A 26,010-nucleotide genomic window follows, 5' to 3' on the forward strand; every position below is an offset into this window, starting at 1 on the left:
GAAAATAAAACCGAATTATGTCAAAGAGTAAATATAATGAATATATTGAGAGAACTCCTATGAACCAATTAAAGTAAAAAAATAGAAGTTAATAACAGATATGACAAGACAAGCTGCGAAAGAAGAGACCTAAATATGCCGTGGCTCACTGGGTGACCTAGTTAGGCATGTGTAAAGCTCTCTATCACTTATAAGACTTTATCAATCCCGCCCTTGGAAACGTAGATTGCTGAAACATAAAAGTCTGAACATAAATGGCAAAATAAAATACCTGTTCTTCTTGAAATTCTCAGGGAGTGTAACCTCCATTCCTCCGCCAGTTAATATGTATCAAAATCTGATTTGAGAGAAATAATATTTATGGAGGATTTTGTGAATTAGAAGTCCTCTTGTCTGTTGATAGTCTCTTTTTCTTTCATTATACAATAAATTCATACTGCTCATTTATTCAACAATATTTATTAAATATTAAACATCTATTAAATGTGTATTAAATACCGTATAAGTAAAACAGATTAGTCAAACCTAGGTATTTTGGGGGCACTATAATTAGCAAGTTTAAGTTTTTATGGAAAAATATATGCCCAAGCAAACTAACTAAAATATATGCTCAACTGAAAGAAACTGGTGTTTTAGGTAAAGCTTCACTGGAAATGTGTCATCTGAAAGAGTCCATCACCAGGCAAGGTAGGAAAAAGGGTTCTAGAAAAGAGAGTAATCTCCACAAAGGCCTGGAGGTGAACAAGCACATTGTGTGTTTAATAAACTGAAAATGCTTCAATAATGTTTCTTTTTATTTTCTCTATAATTAAAAATCATTTATTACAGGAGCATTATATGTTCACAGTTCAAAAATTAGATGATATGTACATACAAAAATCAAATAAATCATTAATTCAAGTATAAAGGGTGGCTGTTTTGGTGAATAAATATCTGATAGTATGATCATGCATAGGAATCAAGAAATATTTTTACATTCAGTATATTAATATATTTAAGTTAATATTTATCTACACAAACGTGTAACTATTAAGTGTATAAGATTACTGTTATTCCTGTTTTATATATTTAACCAATCCCTTATGGTACAAAGAATACACTATTTAATTTTAAGAAAATATTATTAATTACTGCTTCTGGATATGATGGAATAGCCAATGCCCCTGCTCATAACAACTGGAAAGGGGGTAAAAAGTTAACAAGCAGAACTGAAAATACCATTGGTTTGATGGCATCAGAGGACTGCTGAGGCAGCTATGTCTTGAAGATCCAGATCCGAGAGAGAAGGGATGTGTGCTGAGATTAGGGTTGTCAGATTTAGCAAATAAAAATAGTGGATGCCCCATTAAATTTCAGTTTCAGATAAACAATGGACAATTCTTAGGGATAAATATGTCCCAAATGTAGCATACATTCTGAGTCTTATCTGGCAGTCCCAAATGAGATAAATCTAATGTTCTGAATGTGACTATTCTCTCAGGACATTTGCCAATTAATGGCAAAAGTCAAAAGGCTGAGAATGTGGACAGAGGCAAGAAGCTGAGTAGAAGAAAAGCCAGAAAAACTTTAGATAGTATCACAGATCTAGAGAGTAAAAAATTCATATTTGGGATTGCCAGAAGATCTAAGACTTAAGGGGCCAAGATTTTGGAGAGAAATCAGGGACAGGGAGAGAGAACCCAACATTTGGTACCATTAATTTTCTCTTCTATATATTTGCTGATTTACCAAAGAAGGGCAAGAGACTGTGAAGTCAAATGAAAAAAGAATGAAAAGCAGAATACAGTTTTATGCACTCTTGGAGAGCTTAGAAAACATTTTGAAGAACAGGAATGCCAAGGTCTCCAGGATGCACTCCGTTGGGAACCTTGGAGGGTTACATACAAGAAGTGCGGTAAATTGGGTTAGACGGAGATTAACGCTCCCAGCCCAGCCTCAAATCAGTTCAGTCCCTGGTTGGATTGCAACGATCTGCCACTCTTTTGCTGCTCAGAGGATAAGGTAAAGCTTCTATGGAGAAACACTGCGTTGTCCAAAATTTGTACAATCTTTCAAGGAAAATATTTAAAATTTGGTAAAAGTTTCCCAGACTTACAAGAAAAGGCATCAGGAAAAATAAGACAGAGGTTAGAAATAGATACACAAATGGTTTAGATATTGAAGTTTTTGGATACAAATTGTAAAAGAATTGTGATTAATATATATAAGAGAATAGATAACATGATTAATAATTTCATCAGAGAATGACTCCACAAATCAAATAAAATTCCAGAGCAGAAAAATACAATACCATAATTGAAATTAAAAATTCATTAGATTAATTTATTAAGAGGAATATAGATCAGTAAGATGCATATTGAAAAAGGAGAGAAGGAGATATGCTCAAATAATTAGGAATAAATGTAATAAATAATGTGAAAGACCACTCTACAAAAATAAGAAATATCCTTGACTTAATTTAAAGATAGTCCAAATAAATAGAGAGGCATACCACATTTTTGAATTGGGTGACTTGATATTGTAAAGGTGATTCTCTTCAAATTATACTATAAATTCAATGTAATCCTACTTAAAACCCCAGCAATTACCACTGTGTGTTTATGGAAATTGATAGGCTGATTCTAAAATTTATATGGAAATGCAAAAGGCCAAGAAAATTCGAAATGATCCTGAAGAAGAGGAACAAACTTAGAGGATTTACACACTACCACAGATCAAGAATTATAATAAAGCTCAATGATTAAGATAATGTAATATTTGGAGCAATGGAATAGAATAGAGAATTCAGGAACAGTCTGTATCTATCTGTATATACATGTACACGTATATCTATATCTATGTCTATATCTATACCTATTTATCCATCCATCTGTCTGTCTATCCACCATCCATCCATCCATCCATCCATCCTTGATTTTTACAAAGATGTCACAAAAGTGTAGTAGGAAAGGATAGCCTTTTCAGTAAGTGCTTCTAGGTCGATTGGACGTCCATATAGAACAATAAATGTGTCTTGACTCATCTCACACCAATTTCAGATAGGTTGAGATCTAAATGTAAAAGGAATTACAAAAATCTTTTAGAAGAATACTTAGGCAAATAATTTCTATGTAGGCAAAGATTTCTTAAACAAGACACAAAAAGCAGAACATTTGCGTATAATGATTCAGTAACTGCACTTGTAGGTTTATGTCCAACAGAAATGTTTATGTATGTTACCAATTGATATGCATAGTCCATAGCAGCACTGTTCATAACAGCCTGAAACGGGAAACAACCCAAATCTTTAGCAACAGTAGAATGAATATATTTTGTCATATTCACATAACTAAATACTAAACAGCAGGAAAGTTCATGAAGCAATTCATGAAGCAAGACACAAGAGTACATTTTGTATGATTCCACATGTAAGATTTACAAACAGGCAAAACCAATCAATAGCTCTAGAAGTAATGACAGTGTTTAACATTTGTGGCGGGAAGCGATTAAGAGAGGGCGTGGGAGAGGGGATTTTGGTTACTAGAAATATCCTGTTTTTACCTTTTTTATTGTTAAGTAAACCATACAAATAAAACTATACAAGGCAAATACAGGGCAAGTATTCTTTTTGCAATGGCTACACAGCTTTGGATAATTGAAAGGGCTCACAAGACTCCATAGAGCCTCCTCATGGAGGGCAAAAATATAACGGTAGGAGAAAGGAAGTACCGGCAAATATCAAGGCCCCACGAGACCTCTAGGTGCAGTTCTCCAGGGTCATTTCTTAGTTAAGAAGGTGTTTTTGCCTCCAGATCATAAGCCTCTAAGATATGTGTGAAAAATCCTGGTTGCAGGAATGCTAAGGCCAAGTCAGGCTGTTAAAGCAGTTACACCAGATGTAAGTCATCAATAAACCAGCTGGCCCTGAGTGTACGCTGGGGCGTTTAGAGCTTTAAACAGCCATCATAAATCATTGGCCCACACGTCCTTGGCCAAGAGTCAGGACCACACTTCTAGGTGTCCCCTGAGGTAAGCATAAGGCTATCGATAATTTTGTCTTAAACTTCTTGTAAAACCCAGATCAAGAAATAGCACTTTTCAAAAAAAGCATGGCAGGTTCTCAGAAAAATTAAACGTTGAATTACCATATGCTCCAGAAATTTGCACTTCTGGGCATATATCCGAAGGAATTGAAAACAGGGACTTGAACACATACTTGTACACAAATGATCATAGCAGCACTATTCACAATAGCTAAAAGGTGGAAGCAACCCAAGTGTCCACTGACAGATGAATGGAGAAACAAAATGTAGTATATACGTACAGTTGAATAGTCAGGCTTTAAAAGAATGAAATTATGATATATGCTACAACATGGATGAAACTTGAAGACGTTCTGCTTAGTGAAATAAGCCAGACACAAAAAAACAAATATTGTATGATTCCACTTTATGATGTACCCAATACAGTCAAATTCATAGAGATAGAAAGTAGCATGAGGGCTGCCAGCGCCTGGGGGAAGGGAGCAGGGGGAGTTTAATGGGTGTGGAGTTTCAGTTTGGAATGATAAGCTCTAGAGATGGACAATAGTGATGGCTTCCCAACAGTGTGATTATCCTTAATGACACTGAACCGTGTGCTTAAAAATGGTTAAAATTATAAATTTTATATTATGTATATTTTACCAAAATGCAAACTGAAAGAGTACTTTTACAGCCACCCTAGAAACCCTTCCGTGTGGTCTGCCCCGAGCGCAAACCCTTCTCCCTCCAAAGTTAAGCACAGTCCCGACATTTATAGTAACCAGTAACACATTTCTTTACAGCTTTGGCAATAAAGTGTGCATGCCCTAGGTTCTACTTCAGTCTTGACCATTTTTTAAAAGTCAATGTCTCTTAATTATTTTTCAATCTATAACTCTTTATTTTCCTTATGATATATTTGTTGAAGAACCTAGGGCATTTCACCTACAGAGTTTCCTTCAGTCTGATTTTTTCTGTATGAATAATTATGATTCAATTCACCATGTTTTCCCCCTAGGAATTTGATAAAGATAGAATAACTGTATTATTAGCAACATTATTTATGATCAAAATGACCGCAGATTGGCAAATCCGAGAGAAACTGTTAAGGAGCTATAAATTACTGATAAGGGCATTAAGGCCTTATACTTTTGGGCTTCCCTAAGTGTGGTGGTTATTGCAACTGGGCGTATGCTTCCAGGGTCCTGTAAGTTATGCCTGTAGATTCTTACAAGAGGTGTAGTTTCCTGTGAGGCAGGAGGCTTTTAAGCCAGGCTGCCTCTTTCACTTGACCAAGGCGAGTCTTTTCCTCCCACGTCTTACTGTCACTTGGGGGGCTGTGTGGACCGCTGTACGGATTGCTGTGAGGACTCCTGTCATCAGTGTGGAGTGTTTGACACTGCCCTGCCGACAGCCTGTGTTTCCTGTGCCGTATCGTTTTTAGTGAACTGACGCCAAGTGTGGCCTATGTTTGTCTTTGAGTGAATGGTAAATTGGACCTGAAAAGATTTCCTGGTCTGCATGGCACCCATTTTCCTGTACGGTTTTGAAGTTGATTGAAAATGCTTGTGTATGACCATATAGAGCATTTGAAATTGTACGAATCAGAGCCCAAATATCATTATATGTGTTTTAAATTTCTATGCCATATTGATTTTTACTTTTTGTTTTGTTTTCACTACACATATGATTGCTCTAATCATCCAAATGTGGTATTAATAGAGAATTTTTTAGATTAATATCTCTTTAGATAGTGTTATATTATTCAGAATATAGCGACATAGTGAACATGCCCCTATAATATGAGAATAATTATATGGACAGTATTTATATGGATATAATCATAAGGTGTCCTATTATTTCTAAGGAATAATTTTAGGGAAAAATCTCTCTTAAGCTTTGGTATATAGAGTAATGTACTTAAAAATATTTCTTTGAATGCATAGAGTTTATTTTTCTCTCCAAAAAATGAGAAGTTTAGTAAAAAGTAATCACATTGTTTACTAAAGAGAACAAGTATGTGGCTTTTAGAAAGTAAATAAAAAATGCCTTTTATATGTCAATAAACATCTGTGGAATCTTCATCTCCAACGTCTGTTCTGAGGTCCAGCATACATTATAAACGTGAAATGGCTTCCCTCAAAAGTACATTTTTATCTACGATCTAAAATATTAAACATGAAGTACAAGAAGTGGTAGAAGATTATTTACAGTGACTTTATTTCAGACTTATGACAATACAAAAATGAGATATTAAACTCAATTAAATATCATAAATAGGGTCAAGCCCCATGGCCGAGTGGTTGGCTTTGCTTGCTCTGCTTTGGTGGCCTGAAGTTCACTGGTTGGGGTCCTGGGCATGGACCTACACACTGCTCATCAAGCCATGCTGTGGTGGCATCCCACATAGAAGAACTAGAATGACTTACAAGTAGGATATACAACTATGTACTGGGGACTTTGGGAGAAGAAAAAAAACAGAGTAAGAGTGGTGACAGATGTTAGCTCAGGGCCAATCTTCTTCACCAAAAAAAAAAAAAAAAAAGGGAAAAATCATAAATATTCAGTTTGTTTGCATAATTGATTAAGATAGTAAGATTTTTACTTAACTCCCCCCTTCAGTGTTTTTCTTGACATGAAAAGGTTTGGGTCTTACTATATCTGTAGACAAATATGATCTTCTGGGGCCAACTGGAAATTAAACTTGTTTACTTAGACTAGGAGGATGGGCAGATATAAGGGAAGCTGCAGCAATTTCTGTTGGTTCACCAGTGCTATCCATACATTGTTTTTATTACCTAGACTGGTCTGAGGATAGTGGGAAAAAGGAACAGTTATAAGAGGTCAGCTAATACAGTAAGTGACAACTGTTATTTTACAAATTGTGCTGTGAAAGTAGTCCAACTGCACTGATTCCAGGTGTAGAAATGGCTCTGTGATAGATCATAAGGAAAAGTGGGGTGTATTAAAGAACTAGGCTTTCCAGTTTGGACAGCACTGGTGTGGGCAGAGCTCTGTTATATACTTGGAAGGAGAGTGTTTTCATCAGAACAGAGTTTGCGTCTTGTGAGGCTTTGAGTTATTCATTCAATGTGATTTTTTTAGCCAATGATACTACATGCAGGATTAGATACTGAGACAATTATAGAGATGAGTTAGGGGACTGCCCCATGGCCTAGTGGTTAGGTATGGCATGTTCTGCTTTGGTGGCCCGGGTTCAGTTCTTGGGCACAGACCTACACCACTCGTCAGTGGCCATGCTGTGGCGGTGACACACATACAAAATAGAGGATGACTGGCACAGATGTTAGTTCAGGGCGAATCTTGCTCAACAAAAGAAAAAAAAAAATAGTTGTTTTCCACAACAGCTGAACCAATTTACATTTCCACCAACAGAGTACTGTATTCAATACTGGCAATTTTCTGAACGTAAATTTCAGGTACTCTCATCTCTCACACACACATGCACAAAAGGTAACTATGTGAGGAGAAGATATGTCAATTAGCTCAACTGTAGTAACCATTTCACCAGCTGTATACATATCAAATCATCTTGTTGTACTCCTTAAATATAGACAATTTTTATTTAAAAAATTAAGTGAAAGATCTCATTAAAACAAGATGAATTGGACATAATACTCACCATTCACCATTGAAGGAGACACAAATGAAAAAGCTTTCAGATCACAGCTGAGGAATTCTGTTTAATAGGAAGTCTTCTGAGAGGAGGTGCCATCTGTGCTCGTTAATGAAGTCTCAGGTAAACAATGGCACACTGATTCTGTGCATTATTTCCAGACATCCTTGGAAAACTCATACAGCTGTTACCAAGAATAACATCTTTTACAACATCCAATGCATTTAACCCCTGTATATCTTGGTAAACAAAGAAGCTCCTCCAGGTATTAGGTATTCATTTTTCAACAAATGTGTCGTCGATCACTTGATGTGTGTGGCACTATTATACGTACTGGAGATAGAGCTGGGGACATGATAAACGTTCTAGCAGGAGAGACAGATAACCAAAAAGAAATCGCATCATAATTTAATTTCAGATTCTGATGAACATTATGAGTAAGAAAAGGCAGAGTAAAGAGTTGGGGTCTGCTTTAGCTAGGCTCATCAGGGAACTGGCCCTGAAGAGAAGGCATGTGTGTTTAAACCTGAATGATGAAGAGGCAGGCAGGTGAGGGTGCGAGGAAGAGAATTCCACACAGTGCGAACCACGCATTGAAGGGTATACTTATATGGCCTTACTTTGTACTTTTGTGCTGATAGTTTTGAACTTTTAACTTTGGAATCAATTAACCTTAAAACTTTAGACACTTCAAAAAAGTTTTCTCCTAAGTCTTCTTTTTTGGACTGGCAGCTCTTCTACAAACAAAGGCAATTCTCTTTTGTACTAATTACTCTCTGTCTCTTAATCACTGACTAATTACCTCTATTTGAAACAGAAGTTTTCAGTGTTCACGTAGAAGTCAGTAGGAGTGCTGTCTGAATTATAGCTGCTGTTTTTTAGTGCATAATGTGCAACAGAAGAATTCAAGAAATGTCTGCCTTTCTTTTGTCCAAACTCAAGTATTTTGACAATTTTGCATTTCATTATTCATTCTGACTGATCCCATTTTGAAACCACTAGAATAATTACATTAAAATAATTCGCCCTAACTTGAAGCATAGGTGTCTAACATTGTATTTAAAATTAATGGTGACTATTTGTGATTTTCACAAGTTAGAAAACCAGCTTTCTGGGGAATGGGAAATCTGATCTATTGTATAGGAAAATGAAGAAAAGTAAATGGGACCCTATGAAGGTATTTTTTTTCTTTTTAGAGGAAGAGATTGGAGGTTAAGTGATATTTTTTAAAAAAATTTATTATTTATATTTAATCATAGTTTTCTCATTTCCAAGGTAAAGATTTGAATGTTCTGAATAAACAGATACCTCTCCTGTAAATAATATGCAATACTTAAATACATAGATATTTAAGGATTGTTGTTCTAATACAATATTGAGACCAAATATAAGCAAAACACATAGCCATAATCATACAATTATGAAATAATGAAAATCTATGATTGGAAAAATGTGTGGTATCGTATAATAAAAATATGTTTCTAATAATGAGTTTTATCTTCCTTCCCCCAATCTTACCAGTCCCAGAAGACTTTTTGAATTTGCAATAGCATTAGGCCAGATCAAGACTGAAATTCTGATAGGCTATCTGTGGGGTTACTTAAAACTGCCCCTAAATCCTCGTGTTTTCTCTGACACATGCCAACAATGCTACCTTAGAAACTTTGAAAACTGCTTAAACAAGCTAGGCAGTTCAGGAGTCCTTAAAACAGCTACCCTGGTACAGTCGCAGGAATCTCATATGATGTTTCCTAAACGTTGTTGATGTTTGCGATTCATTTATAAAAATCTATTTTTGTGGGAAGCGAGATCCCAGAGAGACCATTTGTTAGAGGGGCAATTGGGATTTAGAGGCAAATTGCCTCAAGTAAGGAAAACAGTACGATAGACTGGGTCAGGCTCAGTATCATGGCCTGGAAGGTTCTCTGGAAACAAACTGGTAAGTTGTGCTTAACTATACCTTGGCCACTCCTGTGACCACATGATTTAATAAGCTCCTGACCAACCTTTGGCTTACTTCCATTTTTGGAGAGCTTTCTGGTATAAGGCAACACATCCTGTCATTAAGGGCTCAGCCTGTTAGAAATGTTCTTGGCAGCAAACAATAGAGAAATGTGACAAACAAGAAAGGGGTTATTAGTCCCACACAATGAGTAGTGTAGGGTTATGGAGTCCAAGACTGAAACAGTGGCTCATGGCTGTGTTTAGGGATCCAGGGTTTTTCATCTTTCTATTCTTCCATCCTAGAGGGAAAACATGCTAGCTTGGGGTTCAGAGGCTTGTGGAGACTTGGAATGGACATTCTAGGGATTTTTGAGACTGTCAAAGGAAGATAGAAGGAGGAGATTCTGGAAAAACACTTGTCCTCCTGCTAGTTGAGTTCAAGACAGCGCGTTGCTTTGATATCTGAGATATTACTCGAGATGTGGCTGGGGCAGGTGAATCCTGGGGCATTCTATTTCATCTGTGCATTTTCTTTCTTTTTCAAATTAGTAGTTTTTCACTGTTAACAAAGGAAAAAATTAAACAGAGGCTAAGAACCGATTCCAGTAGGATGATTTTAACAGGCAAAGTGTCCCTAGTCTTTCTTCTTTGCTTTCTTCCTCCTCACCCTGCCCCCAGCACACCCACATTTCCAGTAAAACTTGAAAATACTAGGCAAAACCCCTCAACTGTTATAAATAATGGAATTAAAGTTGCCTACTTATAAAGATGAATTTTGGATCACTGTATAGAAGGTTAAAATTGATTTCTTATTACCTATTGTTAAGTAAACTGTGTGAGATGATAAAAAATTATTTTGTTACTTACCCTTTCATCTTTACCACTAATTTTTCCTTCATATAAAAGATGTTGGCCTTTTTCATATGTAATAATTACATTCCTAAAGAGGTAAAAACAACTGCTTTAACATCATTTCAAGAGAGGTAAAGATGGGCTGGCCCGGTGGCATAGTGGTTAAGTTAGTGTGCTCCAGTTTGGCAGCCCAGGATTTGCAGGTTTGGATCCAAGGTGCAGACTTGGCACCACTCATCAAGACATGCTGAGGCAGCGTCCCACATATAAAGTAGAGGAAGATTGGCACAGATGTTAGCTCAGGACCAATCTTCCTCAGCAATGAGAGAAGGATTGGCAGCAGATGTTAGCTCAGGGCTAATCTTCCTCAAAAAAAAAGAAAAAAGAGGTAAAGAGCCAAGCATGCTGCTGTTACTATTAACTAATGTTTATTGAGCCATTTACTATATTCCACATATCAAGGTAAAGACGTACTTTCATGTGATCTTTGTAACAACTCTCAGAAGTCCATATTATCACTAACATTGATTTACAGAGGAGAAAAGTTAGGTTTAGAGAGAGAGTGTAATGTGCCTTAATTATGAATCTGCCAAGATGTGGACCTCGATTTGAACCCAAGCATCTGGTCACAGAGCTCTGCCTCCTGAGATGAATAGCGAGTTCTATAATTGCTAGAATGTTTTCCCCCACTGCTGATACCAGTGCCCCTTCACCAGCAGTTTGTAGCACAGACATGTTTCATTCCATCTCTTAGCAATTCTCTAAGACAGAGTAATTATTAGGCCCTCAATTTGCATAGCATTTTATTTTCTCCTCTACTACTTATTATTATTATTCTTTAAAATTTTTATTAACTTGGTTAATACAACATCAAGACATCCCAGTTCTTGTGTTTTATAGCCAGGATGATGGATCACAAGAGCCATGCCTAGATTACAAATATTTTGCTGGTTTTAATGTCAGTGTTTCGTATGTGATAGATACACTGCAACAGTGTCTTTTTTTCTTCTTGCGTGGACTTCCATTGCAATTGAATTCTCAGAGTTTATTTTTTTCTTTTACAAATATAACCAGAACAAAGATAAGGAGGACTTTAAGTACTGCCCCAATGTAACTTTGTTACTGGCATGTTAGTTGTCTTCATCAGTTCCAGCTGCTATAACAAATTATCATAAATTTGGTGGTTTAATCAGCCAGTTTTATTTCTCACAGTTCTGAGGCTGGGAAGTCCAAGATCAAGGCACCACCAGTACAAGAGCCAGGTAACGCTGGTTCGTAGATGGACAGTGTCTTCACAGGCAGAGAGGGGGCCAGAGAGAGCTCTCTGGGAGCTCTTCTCTAAGGGCACTAATCCCATTCATGAGGGCTCCACCCTTAGGATTTAATTATCTCCCAAAGGCCCCACCTCTTTATACTATTACATAAAGGATTAGGAATCCAACATATGATTTTTTTGTGGGGGGTCACAAATACGCAGTCCATAATATTAGTTTTAAGGTTTCTTTAGAGGAGATGGGCATTTTATTCATAACAATGTTAAACAAAAAAATCAGAGTTTCATTCTTGGGACTGGGTGTGCTTCTTTTGTCTGAATTCCTGTTTTTTCCTTGGCTTGAATTACATACAAAGGCATGGTTTTGTGATAGAAGAATATCATACAAACGATGTATGAGAAGCAGCTAGCGCAGTGGATGAGTGAGCAAGTGCTAGGGAGGAAGCTTGCTTGGTTTGATAACTGTTCCGCTTTTAATGATTGTGTCACCTCGGCAAGTTTTTTAATTGCTTTGTATCTTCAACTGAGTCATTTATAAAATAGACAAAAATGGTAACTACCAGACGGGTTGTTGCAAAAATTAAATTGTTTAATTGATGCAGAACATTTGGAGGAGTATGTGGCACAAAGTAATTGTGCAATAGACTCTCTCTATTATTATATGTAGAAAACCCAATTGTTGGCCTCTTGGTAAAGGTTAACCTTCCTGCCCTCTAGCAGCTTCTTGAGGTCATGTCTTAAATTAGGAGGAAATGATAGCCTTCCTGCTGGCCTATGTCTCACCATGCATCCCTACGTTTTTCTTGTCCATTGGTTTACTTGGCAAGAATAGTACTTATAATCCAGAGTTTTCAAATCTTGTCTAAAATGTTCTTGGACTGCATTCCTGTAAGACTGTAATGTGTTGGATCAAGACGAAAATAGATCTTTCTAAGGCAACTGGGACAAAGAGGGTGCCCGTATTCAAGGCAGTCTCTCTCTCACACTCTCATCCTGTCTTCTCTCTGCACATCTGCATCTGCTTCACTCTTCTTCCTCAGCTGACTGACTTTCTCTGGGTCTGAGGTCCCAGGAAAGAGGGCAGATCGGTACTCATGACACCCAAGTTTACGTGTTATATTGGGACATGTGGTGTAATTGTAATTCTGTCTCTTACTTTAATACCAGATTCTCAGAGGAGGCACTCTGGGTGGCACAGCTTGGTCAGGAGCCCAGTCAACTGAGTCAAGAGATAGTCACATTGCAAAAGAAAAAAGAAGCTGCTTTAAAACCTACCCTTACAGAATTTTGAGGGAGGGTAAAGTGAAGGCAGTTGTTTTGAGCTTAGCAAATAATATAAAGTGCTCTACTGCTATATGCAATAAATTATAAAAAACTTATTACCATGTTCTGATGCAATAGACATTCTCATGATGAAATGGTGAGAAACAGCTTAAAGTAGTTATGAACGTATAATCTATTCTGAGTCAATCTGAGTTTTCTTCTGACATTTTCTAAGTTTGTTTTATCTCCTGTTTGCTTGAAGCTCTTCTTATTTTTCGCTACATCGTTAGAAAAAAATCAGGGCCCCCATGGTAGCATTTACAGGAAATTAATTAATTTATTTGTAAGGAAAATTAGCCCTGAGCTAACATCTTCTGCCAATCTTTCTCTTTTTTGCTGAGGAAGATTGGCCCTGAGCTAACAACCGTGCCCAACTTCTTCTACTTTGTACGTGGGACTCCTGCCACAGCACGGCTTGTCAAGCCATGAGTAGGTCCGTGCCTGGGATCTGAACCGGCAAACTCCAGACCACTGAAGTGGAGTGTGACAACTTAGCTGCCATACCCCGGGCCAGCCCTGAAATTTATATATATATATATTTTTATTCACGTTATGATAGATTACAACCTTGTGAGATTTCAGTTGTACATTATTGTTAGTCATGTTGTGGGTACACCACTTCCCCCTTTGTGCCCTCCCCCCACCCCCCCTTTTCCCTGGTAACCACCGATCAGATCTCCTTGTCAATATATTAACTTCCACCTATGAGTGGAGTCATATAGAGTTCGTCTTTCTCTGACTGGCTTATTTCGCTTAACATAATACCCTCGCGGTCCATCCACGTTGCTGCGAATGGGCCAATTTTGTCTTTTTTTATGGCTGAGTAGTATTCCATTGTGTATATATACCACATCTTCTTTATCCAATCATCAGTTTCTGGCCATGTAGGTTGGTTCCACATCTTGGCTATTGTAAATAATGCTGCGATGAACATAGGGGTGCAAGGGACTCTTGGGATTTCTGATTTCAGGTTCTTAGGATAGATACCCAGTCTGAAATTTGTATTTTTTGTATATGTGCTTGTTCAAAGTTTATTTAAATACTATGTCTTTATCAACAGCAATGCTATGGAGGTTTTGCTTCAATACACATGACAAAATGCCCACTGCTAGTTACTTCCATGATGTTTAGCAGCTACCTAATCTTGTTACAAATGCATGATTCATTTTTTTTTTTTTTTCTATTTGCTTTGCCTTGCTCTTTCTGCCTGTATCTTGACCCCTAATGTTCTTTGGAAGCTATTTCTGGGTTGGGCCTATGCTTGTACTAAAGGAAAAATATTTAAAATTGGTTTTGGTAGAAAGAGCAGCTGCTTGTTTGGTGTCTTTATCTGTTGGGATATAGGCAAGAAGGAGAAGAAACACACTTGGCAATTGAAGACTTTAGTACAGGGATTTTTTACAAAGGTAGAAAACATCAAGAGATAGTGCAGTAAGTACCTGAGAACATGAAAAGTCATTATCACCTCCAGGTGCGAAGTTGCAAGAAGAGGGAAGAGGTAATGGAGCCTGAAGAGAAAACTTTATGAGGAGGACCACCTAACCCCAGTGACCTGGCCGGAATGGAGCCAGGGGAATAAGGCAGAACTCTACTCCTCTCCTGCATTGTGATTTCATGCTAGTGCCACCATCTGAATGGAGCAAAACCCAGAGAGCAGGTGAACCAGTTGATGGAATTCATACAGGTCAGCTTTTTGGATAGAAAATAGAGTGGAGAAGGGTGAAGGGGATCTGGAGGGGCAAATAAAATACGTTCTGCCCAAGGTCTAATCAGAAAACCAATTGCATTCTTCTCTCTTGTGCCCACTTTCCTCACAATATTAAGTTGGCAGAAACATGAGTTACATTTAACCTACACAGATATTAGCCTCATTTAATAAATTACATAACTATATATGATAATTCTTACCTGATTATGTTAATTTTAGGCATTTGAATCTTCACAAGTGGAATCTACCCAATTCAGATATTTTCTAGATACGTTAGCTGGGATGATCCTTTAACTTCAGAATGTACACAGTTGTTAATGCACCAGGTTCGTTTTTGCCCACTGCCTGGAAAGCCCAACACTGAGATGACGAGACTGCGGTAGAGAGAGGGTTTTAATCACAAGGCAGCCATGTGAGGAAGCCAGAGCATGAGTCTCAAATCTGCTTCCTCGAAAATGGGGACTCTGGGATATTTATGGGGTAGGGGGCAAGGTGGTCTGAAATGTGGAGATAGATGATTGGAGGTGAGGAGAGGTGAGGTAGTTGATGATCTGTGCAAGCGCAGTCAGACTCCGTGCCTCTTCATAGGGTGCATGTTCACAAAATGGCAGGGTGAGCATGATCTGAGGGTGGAGTTTTTAGTCTCTTGACATCAAAAGGCCACTTATTGAACATCTGTATGGGCCCAGTAGATGGGTTGTTGGTCTCAAATGGCCTGAAGTGGACAAGGGGTTCTAAGGATTTTAAAGCTATGTATTTCCCTCTAAGAACTTCTTTTGCTGCATTCCACAAATTTTATGTTGTATTTTATTATTATTCAATTTAAAATATTTTCTAATTTTTTAATGTTTTTCTTTTATCCATGAGTTATTTAGAAGGTTGTGATTTAATTTCCATATATTTAGGAGTGTCTACATATCTTATTGTTATTAATATGTAATTTAATACAATTGTGATCAGAGAATATACATTGTATGATTTCAGTATCTTGATAACTACAGACACATTTTTATGGCTGAATACATAGTTTACCTTGGTGAAAGTTCATGAGCACTTGAAAGAAGCATGCATTGTGCAGTTGGTTGTGTGTAGTGATCTATAAAAGACAATTAGATCTGGTTAATGATAGTGTTGTTCAAATCTTCTTTATTCTTATTATTTTTTTGTATATTTGTTCCATCAATTAATGAAATATATATGCTAAAATATACAACTATAAATGTGGAACTGTTTACCTCTCTCTTTAATTCTGTCAATTTTTGCTTCGTCTATTTGAAGTTCTGTTAGGAGCATACACATTTAGTCTTATCATGTGATCCCTCTACTATTACAAAATGTGCCTTTCTATGTATGTTTTTATCTTAAAGTCTTTTTGGTATTATATTAATATAACTAAGCCAGCTTTCTTCTGCTTAATCTTGGCATTATATATGTTTTTCTGTCTTCATCTTTTCAATCTGTCAATGTCTAAATTCAAAGTATTCTTATTTGAAAACATACTTTCTAATCTAGTCTGATAGTCTTAGACTTTTAATTGAAATGTTTATTCTATTTACATTTCATATAACTGATGTGTTTTGTTCAAGTCTCCCAACTTGGTATTAGTTGTATATCTATCCTACTTGTTCTTTGTTCTTCTATTCCTTTATTCTGCATTTTTCTTGGATAGCTTGAATATTATTAATATATTATTTTGTCTTCTATATTGTCTTTTAACAATACCTCTTTGTGTTTTTTTTTTGAAGTGTTACTTGTATCTTTAAGTTGAAGCAGTCTACCATTAAATAATAATGTACTAATGCATAAAAAGTTCAGATCCTTATAGTAGTATAACTTCATTTACTCTTCTTATTCATTCTTACAGAACTGGGGTTCAATCCAGTATTATTTATTTTCAGACTGAAGGTGTTTTGGGGTTTTTTCTTAGCATTTCCTTAGTAGAGATCTACTGAGCATGAATTCTCTCAGTTTTGTCATTCTGAGATTTTCTTTACTTACTTTTTGAAAGATATTTTCAATGGATATAAAATTTTAAACTGGTATTTTCTGCCTGCTAGCACTTTGAAAATTTATTTCCATTGTCTTATCTTCTTGCCTCCATTATTTTGGATAAATAAGTCATCGTTCATACTATTTTCCCCCTATAGATAGTGTGCCATTTTCTTCTGGGTGCTTTTAAGTTCTACATTTTGTGTTTTCATTATGATATGCTTGTCTGTCTTTTTTTTTAATTTTCTCTCATTGGGTTTGCTGAAAATTTTTGGATTTGAGGGTTGATATCATGTATAAATTTTTTAAAGTTGATAGGCTTTATCTCTTCAAATATTTCTTCTGTCACATTCTCTCTTTTCCTTATGGTATTTTAATTAAAAATATGTTGTTAGCATCTTTGATTTTATGCTACATATCTCAGATCTATATTTGATACAACAAAAAGTAAATGACAATAGAGACTGAAATAAGTTCTGTTTATCTCCACAAAGAAATACACTCCTTCTATAAATCATCTGCCAGACTGAGTGCTAAAAAGATGATTTGTAGTTTAGCAGGTTTTTTGAAGTTTTAGTTTGATTTATTTCAACATTGGCTTCAAATATTTTGAGACTTTCCTATGTACAATCTTTAGGTTCTAGGCACTGCTAAGATTCCAGAGATCTGCTTGTGCTTTACGGAGAAACTGCCAATTTTTGGAACTGCAGAATCTCTCTCCATGTATTACAGCCCAACTGCCAGATTTTTCATTTACTGGGACATTCTTTTTGCTCTCTCACTCTGTTCCTTATTTTATGTATCTCAAGGATCTCCTTAGCACTATTGCCACTCCCTCTACACTGAGCAAGTAGTGGCCCTGTAGTCTGTAACAGCCTCAAATGTCTAACAGGTGTTTTTCTTGGATCACTTGCCTTGACCTCCCTCTCTTATAGTTGAAAGCCTAGATTTTCCCAAGGAGTTTCTCTCATATTTCTCTCATATTTCTCATATTTCTTACTTACTCCCAAAGTCGAATGCCTAGGATGCCTTTAATGGATTTCTTCAACTCTGCTGTCCTGTGTCCTCCTGCTTCTGAGGGACACTTGCACTTGCACCTCAGGGGGAATGTCTCTCAGTTCTTCATCTCCATCCCTACTTTTAAAAACAGCTTTATTAATATTATATTTTTATATATTTATTCTATAATTATTATTTATTTTATTATACTATTAATTATTTTAGTTTATTTATTATATCATATATTTAATAATATAATATATAATTATTATTTAATAATATATATTTATATATTATTTTATATATATATAATATGATATATGTGTATGGGAGTAAAACCATAACCATCACCACAATCAAGATATCCATCACATCGGGGCTGGCCCCGTGGCCGAGTGGTTAAGTTAGCGCGCTCCGCTGCAGGCGGCCCAGTGTTTCGTTAGTTCGAATCCTGGGCATGGACATGGCACTGCTCATCAGACCACGTTGAGGCAGCGTCCCACATGCCACAACTAGAAGAACCCACAACGAAGAATACACAACTATGTACCGGGGGGCTTTGGGGAGAAAAAGGAAAAAATAAAATCTTTAAAAAAATAAAAAAAGATATCCATCACATCAAAGATTTCCTTGTACCCTCTGGTTTTTCCTATCTCATGCCCTTCCTTGACCCTCTACTCCTGTGTATAGACAACTACTAATTTACTTCTTATCACTATAGATTAGCTTACATTTTACAGAGATTTATGTACATGGAGTCGTGAAAATGTGCTATTCATTTCCTGGGGTCTAGCCTCTTTCACTCAGGAAAATTACTTTAAGAGATATTCATGTTGCTACACGTATAAATAGCTCTTTCTTTTTAACTGTTGATTAGAATTCAGTTGTGTGGAAACACTAAAATTTGTTTGTACATTCATCTGTAGCTGGAAATTTGAGTCGTTTCCAGTTTTTGGCTACCACAGATAAACCTACTCTGAACATTTGTATACATATCTTTCATATCTCTGTATAGACATGCTGTCATTTTTTTTGATGGACATGTACACACACACATATGTCTGAGTCATTTGGTGGGTGTTTGTTTACCTTTATAAGAAATTGTCAAATTGTTTGCAAAAGATGTTGTACCATGGGGCTGGCCCCGTGGCCGAGTGGTTAAGTTCGTACGTTCCGCTGCAGGCGGCCCAGTGTTTCGTTGGTTCGAATCCTGGACGCGGACATGACACTGCTCATCAGACCACGCTGAGGCAGCGTCCCACATGCCACAACTAGAAGGACCCACAACGAAGAATATACAACTATGTACCGGGGGGCTTTGGGGAGAAAAAGGAAAAAAAAATAAAATCTTTAAACACCTTGCCTTTAAAAAAAAAAAAAAAAAAAAAGATGTTGTACCATTTTCACCCACCATCAGTGTATGAGAGTGACAGTTCCTCCACATCCTCAATGAAAGCTGATGTGATCAGCCTTTTTAATTTTAGCCAATTTAATAGGTATGTAGTTATATCTCATCATGGTTTTAGTTTGCTTTTCCCTAAAGACTAATGATGTTGAACATCTTTTCATGTTCTTATTTGCTTACCATTTCCTTGGTAAAGTAATTTTTGCTCATTTTATTATTATTCTGTTCATTTTCTTATCATTGGGTTTTAATGATTGTTACATATTCTGGAAAAAAAGTAATTTAGCGGCTATGTGATTTGAAAATATTGTCTTCAAATTTGTGTCATATCTTTTTGTTCTCTTAAGAGTGTGTGTTTTTTTTTTTAAAGATTTTATTTTTCCTTTTTCTCCCCAAAGCCCCCCAGTACATAGTTGTGTATTTTCACTTGTGGGTCCTTCTAGTTGTGGCATGTGGGATGCCACCTCAGCATGGCCTGACGAGTGGTGCCATGTCCACACCCAGGATTGGAACTAGTCAAACCCTGGGCCGCTGAAGCGGAGCCCGTGAACTTAACCACTCGGCCATGGGGCCGGCCTCTTAAGAGTGTGGTTTTTAAGAGTGGAAGTTCTTAGCTTTGATGTTCAATTTTTCAACTTTTTCCTTTATGGATTTACTTCTGTTGCTGTATATAGGAAATCTTAGCCTATTGAAAAGTCATAATGATTTTATCCAGTATTTTTTTTTAAGAAATCTTATGGTTTTGGGTATTACATTTAAGTCTATGGTTGTTTTTGAATGAACTTTTGTATCTAGTATAAGATATGGATTGAAGATTATATTTTTGCTCATCGATATCCAGTTCTTCCAGTACCACATGTTGAAAAGACAATCCTTTCTCCCCTTAATTACCTTTGTACCTCTATCAAAGATCATTTGACTATATATGTGTGGGCCTATTTCTGGGCTCTCTGTTCTGTTTCATTTATTTATTTCTCTATCCTTACACCAATATCACACTGGCTTGATTACTGTAGCTTTATAACAAGTCTTGAAACTAAGTAGCTTAAATGTTTCAACTTTGTTTTGTCTTTTGTGTTTTTATTTCTGAAGCTATTTTGTCTATTCTGGGTCCTTTGCATTTCTGTGAATTTTAAAATCAGCTTCTCAATTTCTAGGGGAAAAAAAAACCCTGCTGGATTTCATTGTATTCATAGATCACTATGTGGAGAACCAGTGTCCAAGAAATCTTGAGTGTTCTGACCCATGAACACATTATAGCACTCTGTTTCTTTATGTTGTCTTCAACTACTCTTAGAAATGTCCTATAATTTTCAATGTCCTGATCCTGCATATTTTATAAGATTTATCTTTATTTATTCAATAACTTTTGATCCTACTGAAATGGTAATGTTTTCCACATTTTGATTTCTAATTGTTCATTGTCAGTGTAGAAATAAAATTGATTTTCATACGTTGATCTGATATCCTCTCACATTGCTAAACTCACTGATGATTTTTCATAGCTTTTTTGTAGATTCTTTAGAGTCTTCTAAACATAATGTTGGTATACCAAAACATTTCATTTATACTCCTTCCTTTCAAGCTCAATGACTTTTATTGCGTTTTCTTGGTGTATTGCTTTGGTTAGGACCTTCTGTGCCATGCTACATAGAAGTAGTGAGAGTGGACACTTTTGCCTGGTGCCTGACTGTAGGGGGAAGAATTCAGTCATTCACCATTAAGTATGATATTAGCTATAAGGTTTTCATAATTGCTTCGTATCAGGCCAAGGAAGCTCCTTCAACTCAGTTTGCTAAAAGATGCTAAAAGTTTTTGTCATGAATTGACTTTGAATTTGTCGCAGGGTTTTTATGCACATACTGAGATAATCATATGATTTTTATTCTTTAGTCTATTGATATTATACATTACTACCTTGATTGATTTTCAAATGTTGAACCAACCTTTTATTCTTGGGATAAATCCCTCTTTGTCATTAGGTATTGTATTTTCAGATGCTTTTGGATTCCAGTTGTTATTATTTTGTTGAGAATTTTTCATCTATTCATGGGGTATATGATATGTTATTTTCTTTTCTCTCAATGTCTTTTTCTAGTTTTGATATTAGGTCAATTGTGGCCTCATAAAATGAGTAGGGAAGTGTTTCTTTCACTTCAATATTCTGTACTCCATTGTGTAGAATTGGTATTGATTCCTCCTTAGAGAATGTTTGGCAGAATTTGTCAATGAAATTATTTATTCTAAAGTTTTCATAGTTGAAAAGTTTTTACTCACAAATTCTATTTCTTTCCAGTGTATGTAGTACTCTGGATGCTTTTAGGAATTTTCTTCATTTTAAGATTTTTTTTTCACTCATGAGAAATGCCTTTATGATGTGCCTTGTATGATTTTCTTCAAGTTTCTTATATTTGGAGTTCATCAAATTGATTGGACATATGGGTTTGTTGTTTTCACCAAGTTTGGGAAACTTTAACCTATCTTTACTTCAAAGATTATTTCTCTTTCTTCTCCTTTTTCCTCTCTATTGAAGACTTTAATTGCTCATATATTATGTTGCTTGTGAAAGTTATCCCATGACACACTAGTGAGCTGTTCATTTTTAAAAATCTTTTCTTCATTTTGTTTGTAGACAGTTTATTTTGCTATGTCTTATGACACCAAGGAACTTTGATAGATGTATGATTATTATTCACTAAGAAGAAGAATATAAAGAACTTAGTGCATTGGGTTCCCAACTGCTTCAATCTCTTCAAGAATGAATGACTATACATTTACTTTTCTAGGCCCAATGCTATCAGTTCATTTAAATTTAATGCATCAGGAAATAGGTCATCACAGGAAGAGCCTGTTCATTCAACAGTTATTTATTGAATATTTATTGGGTGCAAAGTATTAGGACAGGTGACTTGTGATATACAAAATTGTACAATGCATCATCCTTGCTCTCCAGGAACTTTTATTTAAGACGGGGAAAAATAAATATAGGTCTCAGAGAAATAAATAGCAGGATGCTAAGATGTCCCTTAAGATTTCACAGCCCTTTGGTGTATATACCCTGCGTTATCCCTGGAATTGTTAGCTGAATGGATTTTGCTCCTGTGAGTAGGCGCTATTATATGGTACAGTTGACCTTAAGATAGGGTGATTTTCCAGGTGGGCTTGACCTAATCACATGAACCCGTTAAAAGCAGGTAGTTTTCTCCAACGGGTAGAAGAAGAAGAATTGAGAGATATGAGAAGAGTGAGATGGATTTGACATGAAGGAGATTCTTTATTGCTGAGATAGAGGAGATTATGGTCCAAAGACCTGAGTGCAGGCGTTAGGATCTGAGGGAGCTCCAGTCTGTCAACCAGCAAGAAAATGGGTACTCTGGAACTAAAAATGCAAGGAACTGAATTCTACCAATAACGTGAATGAACTTGGAAGTGGAGCCGGAGCTCCAGATGACACCTTGATTACAGCCTGAGCAGAGAACTCAGACACATTGTGACAGACATCTGACCTATAGATCTGGCTTATAAGTAGGTAGTGTTTTGGGCTGCTAAGGTTGTGGTCATTTTTTTACGTAGTAATAGACAACTATGCAGGAAACATATAAGGAAAGTTATGTGCAATTAAAACTACAACTGCACACTAGAGAGAGAGATTACTTTTGGCTGGGAATAATCAGGGAAGGCTTTATAGTGTCCATGAAAATGAGTGGCTTTTGAGATTGGCGGGAGATTAGGAAATGTGGAAAATAAAATCTTGGCAAATGGACTAGCATAGTAGCAGAGTCAGAGAAATGAAAATACAGTTTTATTAGCTAGAGCAGATTTTCTACAAAACTTAAAAGTGAGAAGACAGAATTAAGTTTCTCAATGTAGGCTAGGCTTAGCTGTGGTAGAATCACTTAAAATGTTTGCTAAAGTGTAGATTCCCGTGATCCTCACCAGACCAATTAAATGAGAATCTCTGATTTTGGACTTTTTAAGCATCTCTAGGTAATTTTTATGCTTACTAAAATTTGTCTTAGATTAAGAACCTAAAGGCTCAGAACAAGAATTTTGGGAGGATTTGTTTATACTTCTCTGTTCATGATTTGTTTTGCTTTGTTTTGTTTTGTTTTAAATGTAGAGTAGATGTGATCAACGAGTATTGTAAAAATTTATTTGGAAGATGGTATTTTAGACAGCTGGAGGAAGAAGACAGTGAACAGGTGAAAATTATAGTCTTCTGTAACAGTAAAGTTAAACTGTTAGTAGTCTAAACAACACAGTGGCAGTAGGAATGGAAAGAATAGGATGCCTCTCAGCAAAGTTATAAAAGAAATATTAACAGGACTTGATGTTTGCCTACGCGCTGAGAAGAGGAAGTGAAGGAGGGGAAGCAAAATGGCTCAAGGTACCACTTTGGTGCAGTTCAGGTTAGACTGTAGGATGGAGTGGATGAGGATTTGGTGTTTGGCAGACAAGGGTTTGTGGCAAGACTGGAATGCAAAACTATTTTTGTTGTTGTAGAAACAATAAATGAATTTACTGGATTTTATCTTACTTTACTTATTCCTTATTTTGAAGAAGATTGATCTTTGAAATGCTAATTCTGTGTTTCCATTTTGTGTGTGTGTGTTTTTATCACCCTTGCTAAGTATCCAAATTATTAGTCATCCAGTATTTTCTTAGTGTTAACTTTAGAGTTGGAATTCACACTACAAACATTGATGAACTGACAAAAACACTTAATATGACTGGAATTATATATGGCATCAGTGACCATTTTTACACTAAGTTACTTGAAAGAAACATCTCTTAGCTTAAGGTCAATAATTAACCAATATTGTATTGCATTGATGGAATCCTAATGGTATAGTCTGTCTTTTATTTGCTTTCTTTGGTTAGGTAAGTGAGAGAATAGATGGGAAAATTGTGAGTAAAACTGAAGGCATTTGTCTGACATATTAATGGGTGCTAGTATATGAATTAACCAAAATTTCTGTATAATACATTTCTGCTTTTTAATGTAATTTTCTAAATGTTACCCTTACATCTCTAAGGAGAGAATTCCTCATCTTGCATAACTCCCCTCTGATTAATAGAGAAATACATTTTATAATTCTAGACCTGGCTGGTCAGCCACTACTGTGCTTTGATCTACATTCTGCACCCCAGGAAGCTGATCTAAACAGAGTGTTGCTCTTGCTTCCAAATGAGATGTGTGTCCCAGATGTTTATGCCAGATTTACAGTCTCTATAAGAAGTGAAAAAAAAAAAAGAGAGAGAGAGAGAGAAACCAAAAGCTTTCACATGGACAGGTTACAAAAGCAAATACTTCTGATCTAGGCAAGAGGTCGTAACAGCCACTAGCCTGGTGCTGGAAATTCATTCTATGTGTTTCTAAGGCTGGGGTTGGTGTCAATAGCTTAGTGAATGTGGAAAAGCTTGCTACTCTCAAATGCACGTGTAGATTGTTTCAGCGGAAATGTTTGCAGTAACATCAAATTGGTCCCCTAATTAAATTACTGTGTTATTGAAGTCTATATATCTATGTCTTTTTCAATCTGTTTTAACATTAATAGCCTCTAGGAAGAGCTTTGTAGAGATAGAAATTAACAACAGAGTAAACTGATAAATCCTAACATTCACGCACACACACACACCAAATCAGGGTGTATTGTATTTACACTGAGGATATTGTATGAATCAGTATTTTACAAATCTCTAAGATTACTTGGTTATTTTTGTGATAATATATTGTTTACCTTTACTGATCTATGTTGTGTCAGAATCTATCCTCTTTTTTTTAATCCTGTCCTCAGCCCCTTATCAAAACCACCCTCATGTTTTGTCAGTTTTATACGTAAATATTTCTTCCTAGTCTTGGCTACCATTATTCTTTTTTTTTTAATAATGTTTTTTATTTTTTTCTTCTTTTCCCCAAAGCCCCCTGGTACATAGTTGTATATTGTAGTTGTGGGTCCTTCTAGTTGTGGCATGTGGGACGTCACCTCAGCATGGCCGGATGAGTGGTACCATTTCCATGTCCAGGATCCGAACCCGTGAAACCCTGGGCCACTGAAGCAGAGCGCACGAACTTAACCACTCCGCCATGGGGCTGGCCCCAGCTACCATTATGTTTTAACTGGAGTGCTCTAACAACTTCCAACACATCCGCTCTTGACTGCCTTTTACCAGTTCTCCAAACCATAGAGTATTCTCTCTAAGGAAAAATCACCCTTCTGGTTGTGAGCTTTTAATAGATACCCATTGCTCTTGAGATGAAGAGAAAAAATATTGTATTTTCTTATAAGGGAGTTTGTGAATTTCTTCTGAATGCTGTTGTTACCTGTTACACAACACTCGCCCTCCCTGTCTATTATTGGGCCAGGTCAGCATCGCTTGGAGGGAGCCTCATGCTTCCTCCTACCCTGTGATGTACATGCATGCCATACGTCCTGGAATCCTGCAGAGCTTTCTTTCTGTCTCCTACTCACCCCATCTCCCAAAGCACACAGATGCACACACACCTAGTTCAACACTATTCATACATGTTTCATATGTCAGGGAGAATGCCCCTATCACAAGTTACCTTTACCAATTCCTTCATACTAGGGCATATCCCTATGTTCTATGTATTTATAGTACCCTGTCTTCTGAGTCTTATCACAGTTTTTAATTATACATTTACTCATCTAATTATTTGATTCTGTTTGCTTTTGCATTAGACAGTATATTCCATGAAGATGGAGAGTACGCCTGCTTTTCTCAATATTTATTAGCAGCATGTAACACAGAGTCTGGCATAATTAATTGTTGACAAATTAATGGATGAGTAATTAATTCTGGCAATGGATTACTCTTCAGTGATGGCTTTTCAGTAAGTAAGACTACTTTTCAGTA

At 36.4% G+C, this 26,010-nt stretch overlaps 1 long non-coding RNA gene across 2 annotated transcripts in view; it reads right to left on the reverse strand.

Annotated features, from left to right (window-relative positions):
* Positions 1–443: 443 nt before the first annotated feature.
* The window catches only part of LOC138916071 (uncharacterized), a 73,360-nt gene continuing 47,793 nt past the window's right edge, over positions 444–26,010 (reverse strand). The window contains exons 1-4 of one of the 2 annotated variants that reach the window (XR_011422720.1): positions 14,939–15,503; positions 10,450–10,522; positions 7,645–10,141; positions 444–3,050 (exon numbers count right to left, since the gene is read on the reverse strand). This is a non-coding gene — a long non-coding RNA (uncharacterized lncRNA). Of the gene's footprint in view, positions 3,051–7,644; positions 10,142–10,449; positions 10,523–14,938; positions 15,504–26,010 lie in introns of those variants that run through there. The other variant, XR_011422719.1, reaches the window with a different exon arrangement.

The sequence above is a fragment of the Equus caballus genome, chromosome 1 (assembly GCF_041296265.1).
Source record: "Equus caballus isolate H_3958 breed thoroughbred chromosome 1, TB-T2T, whole genome shotgun sequence".
NCBI lineage: Eukaryota > Metazoa > Chordata > Mammalia > Perissodactyla > Equidae > Equus > Equus caballus.